Source organism: Mus musculus, chromosome 14 (genome assembly GCF_000001635.26).
Source record: "Mus musculus strain C57BL/6J chromosome 14, GRCm38.p6 C57BL/6J".
NCBI lineage: Eukaryota > Metazoa > Chordata > Mammalia > Rodentia > Muridae > Mus > Mus musculus.
The window spans coordinates 59,039,499-59,045,977 of record NC_000080.6 but is presented as its reverse complement, the minus strand read 5'-3'; the positions used below and the strand labels follow the sequence as shown (position 1 = coordinate 59,045,977).

Here is a 6,479-nt window from a genome sequence, read left to right as displayed (position 1 = left end):
AGAGGACTTCAGTTTCTCTTCATCTTCACTGGGAGTTGGTTGCAACATCCACCGAGTCAAGAGGGGGTGGGGAGGGGGTTTGGCATAAACGCCTGGCTGCAGAAATTTCTCTTTATTTACAAAATAACCAGCCATCTCTGAGCACATCTGTCAATACCTTCTCCCACGCCTCTGTCATCGGGCTCAGCATAATGCTCGCTGCCTCAATGGAGGAATTTGCCAGAGAAATGCCAAGTCTATACCTGCAGTGGCATTGCCAAGTTCTCCCAGCCATGCACTTTGACAAAAGAAAAAAAATGTGGCTAAGGAAAATGCTAGTCCTTAGAGAGCTGGCGTGGAGAACTGCGCAGTGATACAGTCAAGTCTCCAACCTCAAGCATCCTGAAGATATCGGTGGTGTCCCCGCCTCAGGACTCAGGGAGCGCGACCTTTGCCTGGGTGTTGATACATTGCTCCCAGACCAGGCATCTGAAGTAGGTTGATTGCTTGGATCAAAATTCACTCTGTATGTGCTCTGCTCTGGAGTGGGGTTCCCTTAGGAATGGCAGCATCTCCTGGACCAGAGCTTGGTTGCTGACAGTGGGCCAGGTACTCCTGAGGCTGGCTCTGGCTAAAGGCCACCCAGCTTTGTTCCTGGCCTAACTAATCCCTAGATACAATTAACAAAAGGATGAGAAGTGTCTTCGCAGACACCTCCCCTTTGTGTAAGGATGTTAAGAACTTTTGTTTTGATGGTGCCGAGAAAGAAGCCAGTTGCTTTGGGCTTGCCCAAATTACATCATCACTTTTCCTTTTGAAATCGGTCCTTTTATGCTAATACAGACACTTAAACAGAATCTAGAAAAATGCCAAACATCTGGTTGAGAATAAAAGTTCAGGCAAAGACAGAGATTTTCAAACAGCTGGATGTTTGGTCTAAAATAAATCAAGTAGTTGGTCTTATTGTTTTTGAGCTGTCTTCTTCAGGCTTAAACTGGATTCTCTGCAGTAACGTGGGAGACTAGAGAGAATCTTTAGGATATGAACAACTGAAAATTAGGATGTGGCTCTCAGAAATGGATTGGCAGTGGCTTTGGGTGACAGGAGACATTGGGGAGGCTTACAGCAATGCTTTTCCGGTTGGGAAGAGGTTGCTGTGGTTACATGAGAAAAGTGTGGGAGCCAGCCAGGGACCATGGAGAGGCTCTCTGCAGGCTCCTAACCCCCGACAGGTGCGGGATACACAGGCCTGCTCACTTATTAGAGTTGTGACTTTATCACATTTAATCACAGAGGGAACAACACCTACGAAAGGAGCCGGAAGGGGTGTTGGGGAGGGGGCACAAGGGAACAGAAGGGTGCTGTTGTCTTAGGGGTAGCTTCAGTCTTTGTTGCATGTATTAATTAATATGGGGTGGGGTGGGGGTTGGAAAGGCTGCACCGGGTTTATCAAAATGGTTTATTGTAAACACGTCGGCTGCCTTGCGGAGTAATTTACAGCCAAAGCAAGCCTTGCCTGCCCTGTGACTAATAGCTCAGGCAGGATGTGTGATTAGATCATAATATTTTATTGTATGGTTATTTATTTATATTTCTAGACACTAAAGCGGACTATGGGACTGAGTTGTATGCAGATTTGAAAAAAATATCAAAGGAAAAAGAATGTCACTTATTCTGGTAGCTTGCGATCTAGAAGAACAGACTGGATGGCTGCCCCATGGAAATGTGGAGAAACACGAGTTCATGTTCTGCTTGCTCAACTGCATGGTTCATGTTGACTTCTTGGAGGAGATGGCTCTAAAGTGGATGCACAAGTGAGCGGGTTAAGAATGCACCCTAACAGGATGGGTAAAGTGCACTTCCTTGGCTGGAGCAGCAACAGAAATGACAAAGTCTTTATGCCTGCTAACCTTTCTGCTTCCCCTTCTTCCATTGCACTGTGAGCAACATCACAGCTTCCAGTAAATGATTTATGTAGCTGTATCTTTAAGAGGCTGTATTTTTCTCATGGACGTGCGTCTCTCTGTAGCAAAGTAAACATCTGCTTATTTGCTTCGAATTTTATTGGCATCCTGCTTTCCCACAGCACAGTAGCTATTGAAGGACAGTTCTCTCAGCCATTCAAGGGCACCCACGGAGCAATGAGGCCACACCTGGAGCTACTGGTAGCTGCAGGACCTCTTCATGGGGCCACACAGTGACGGTCCCCAGTCATTCTTACCAATTGCTTTTATCAAATGTCAATGGTTGTTTGGAGAGTTTCCTACTCTACCCTGAAAGGAAATGGTTGCACTGGTCTCACAACTAGTCTGGCTGCAACTAGGTCTTGACCTAAGGCCAGGGGCATCCTTGCCTCTGAAGGGCTGCCAAGTGCCCTGGAGAGAGGTGGACTTCAGGAGGCCTTGCCCCGAGTTGCCACCTCATCTTCATAAGCCCGTGAATTCATATCCAGAAGTCCTTTCCCTAGCTTGTCTGGTTTCTATTCACCAGAACCTGCAACTCCAGTTGCTTTGGAGAAAGTGGCTCCGGTTTCCTTACATTTGGATGCTCCATTGTGAGACTGACCAGTTAGGGCATGCGAATGAAGACTCTGGCATGGATTTTCCTGTTCTAAGCAGGGAAAATAGTTTCTGACAGTTCCTAAAGGTCAGAAATTTCCCCCCACATGTAGCAGGAATTGTGGGTGTAGGAGGTGGGAAGTCCATGGCTCTATCCACATGAAGAGACTGCTACTGTGACCTCAATCAGTCCTGGAGTGGTAGTCCCTCTGTCAGCTATAAGGAGTGGAGCTGCCCACCGCTCTAGTGTCTTTCTCAGGAACCTTTTTTCCTGCTGGTCTCATTTCCTACTACTGACTGGTTTTTAACCAGGGTCCCCATCACCTATGCTGGGGATTGATTACGTTTGAATGCTGTACGCAGCATGTCATAAACTTCATCAGGTTTCCATGAAATGCTCATAGTAAAATAAAATACTGGAAATCTGAAGTCACCGTCACGAAAGTGAGCAAGAAGCAAACTGTTTAGCCTAGTTTATGAGACAAAATATATTTCAACACGGAATTCTTGGAGAAGGTACCTCATAGCAAAGTTTTGGTATTATGGATGCACAGGAACAAAAGGTAATGAGATGATAAAGAGGAGGAAAAAACTTCACTATGATGATGGAAACTCATAGTTTTATAAGTTGAAGGATGCCCAATTTCCAAAAAGCTTCTTTGTCTCATGGCTCTCCTAGAGTGTTACTTCTTTTTTTAAAAAAGGAATTATTTATTTTATGTATGTGAGTACACCGTTGCTGTCTCAGACACACCAGAAGAGGGCATTGTATCCCATTACACATGACTGTGAGCCACCATGTGGTTGCTGGGAATTGAACTCTGGTCCTCTGAAAGATCAGTCAATGCTCTTAACCACTGAGCCATCTCTCCAGCTCCCTGAGTGTTACTTCTAAAACAATAAAACCTCCAGTGAGAATCAAGTAGTCTATGAACTTGAACACCCAGGACTGCGAAGAACCACTGTTTAAATGAAACAGTTTTCTTCTCACTGTAAGCGGGAGAGGGAAAAACTAACTACTCTTTTTCTGGACAGGGTTGGCTTTGCTTTAGTGAGTGTAGGTTGTGTCTTGGTAGAGGAAGCTAAATTTGTTATGTTTCACACTGTTTCTGTGAGGAACTCTTGTGGAATAAAATGATGCACAGATTAACTAAAAGAGCTGCAAAGGCCTCCAATGAAGGTGGTAATAAATGCAGACCAGTAGCTGGCAGCTGATGGGTTTGTCCTATACACATGACAAACAAAGTGTCAGACTCCTGGAAGAACAAGAGTATAGATGAGAAACATCTGAATCTGTGGGGACTCTGAAGACCACCTTTCCTGTTGGCTGTTGCTGATGGCAGCTATAGCTATAATTACTTTTTTACTGCCTAAATATTTTATAGAAGCAAACTCAAGCCATAAGCCTCAAAACTGGGATTGTTTTTCTTAACCTTTTCTCCAACCACCCTGGCTGGCTTCTTTTCTTCTGATGTCTTTTGGGCTCCTTGTCATGGGTTCTTTGAGTGTGGGCTTTACAGTTCATCAGCTGGCATTAAGGATCCAGCCTTCCCATCTTGGTGTGGTCTCTGTTGATAATGATCTAGGTAGGAAGCCAGACAATGAACATGCATTAACAAATAATCAAAGCACACTTCTCTGAGTTCACGGGCACTCTACAAATCCGATTGTGAAAGGTTAAACTGTCAGGTGAATGGGACATGCAGAGATGGCTGGACTCTGTCCAATAGTACCTGGAGCAGCTGTCAGCCCAATTAAGCCAGATGTGCATTCAATGTAAACGGACCTCCCAGGGGGAATAATAACAGATTTCAGTCTCTGGCAAAGGACTAAAGGTGGGGGTGGGGATGGATTTGAGAAAGGAGAAATTAAGATCTGTGGAATGTGTCTCATGTCAATGTCATTCTTAACAAGTCCTTAGTGGCACCTTGACTGAACCTGGGTGAAACAGTCCTACAGGTAGACGATAAATGTGTCTGTGTGTAACTGAAGTCTGGGTTAGTTTTCATGCTCAGTATTGTGGAATATTTGTTAAAACTCTTTCATCTTACACACAGACATACACACAGTTTATAGCTAGTGCACACACACATTCCACACACACACATACACACACGCACTCACAGAACCTCAGTCTGACTTTAAGTTCTGAGTTATTTAAAAAATGACATTTAAGTCATGCCAACTTTGACAGACCTCAAGTGAGCATGCAAACCACGAGCCAAAAAAAGGACATCGTTTGGATGTCCTCGGATCATATGCCATCCATAGCTGAAGGCGGTTATCAGGCATGCTGTCTGTAACATTACTATTTAGAACAAACACTTTGCAAATTTACATACACGTACAATACACACATACACACACACACACACACACACACACACACACACACACACACACCACACACACACACACACACACACACACACACACACACACACACACACACACAGACTCCCAGGCAGTTTTTTCCCACCTGTGCTATAAAATGTCGTATCTCCAAAACAGACGTGTTTGAGAAGCAGACCTTTAAGCTCAGCCAGGAAAATGCTTCTCAGAAAATTTTCCTTCATGTTGCTGAATTTAGAAACTACCTTGATGAAACCAGTTTGAAGTTGCCACATCTGTATGAAAATCCAAAGAAACAATCTCTACCTTTTGGGCTCTTGACAGATACAAAAAAATCCCTCAGTTCTGATTAACATGAAGAACTATTTAGCGACTGTAGAGAAAGAATTAATTTTGAACTGGAGTGCTTGAAGTACCTTATAAATAATAATTTACTGACTGTTCATAACAACACTCTGCTGTAGGTAGAGCCTTGGCACCCTCATTTTTCAAATGAAGACCTACAAATCCAGAATGTTAACTGTTTGCTAAATCTAGACAGCTACAGTCTTAGCATTCAGAAGTATCTGGTCTATAAGGTTCATCTCTTAGAAGAAAAGTCAGACAAAAAAAAAATGAGCTGAGAGCTGGTAAAGTGTGGGTTTAACCAGAAATGGTGAACTTCCATCCCAGTGGTTGTCATGGATGCTATGGTTAGACAAGGTCATCTGAGGACGTCACAAATGCATGATCCAAAGGAGCAGCCAGTGCAATGAACAGCAGAAGATTGGGGGACTGAATATGAATCTTAAATGTTTCTCAAATAAAGAAGGAGTCAATTAAAGTACATATCTAAGTATTAATACTAAAACTGGTCCCATTTGACAATTAGCAAGGGAGGGCCTCCACATGCTCATTTGGTCCTCCAAGTACTGGACACTGATAACTGTTGGAACCGCAAAGATGGATTGGTGCCTTTTCATAGCCATGAAACTACAGAGGAATAGCATCTTCCAAGATCCACAGAACTTCAAAAGATGATCTGATTTGGAATAGGTAGAATAGACAGAACTAAGTTAAGATGAGTACTTACCATGCTGGATGTGTGCTAAATTCAGCGGCTAACATCTTTATCAGAAGAGATGTGCTCAAATGCAGAGATACACAGGGAGGGAGGGAGGCTAAAGAGACAGGGATGGGTGTGCTGTACCTGTAAACTAAGGGACATCTTGAGATGGATGTCAGCCTGGGCTATAGAGTGAGTTTCAGACCAAATTGGGCTACAGTGTAAGATCCTACACAAAAACAAAGCAAATCAGGATATTTATTGGATTAGAGATCTAGTGAGTATGGGAGCCCTAACAGGGGATGCAAATGCTGGGGACCCTACCTCCATCTTGCAACAATGTAAATCTTTTTTGAGACTAAATTTGCTCTCTGCTTATAGCTAATCATTGTAATATTTTTGCATATGTATGTATGTATGGGTATGGGCTATGTAAAATAAATTTGGACTTTTAGCTCTGAAAATTGTTCTTGAATTTTTTCTTAATCATATGAGTCATTTTATTCTTTCTTTCTCTCTTTCTCTTTCTCTCTTTCTTCCTTCCT

General features: G+C 43.3%; 1 long non-coding RNA gene across 1 annotated transcript; it reads left to right on the top strand.

The window, feature by feature from the left end:
• The first annotated feature begins 33 nt into the window (after positions 1-33).
• Gm33472 lies at positions 34-2,038 on the top strand. Its single transcript, XR_383467.2, has 2 exons — positions 34-473; positions 1,578-2,038. It is a non-coding gene; the product is annotated as a predicted gene, 33472 (long non-coding RNA).
• The last annotated feature ends 4,441 nt before the right edge of the window (positions 2,039-6,479 follow it).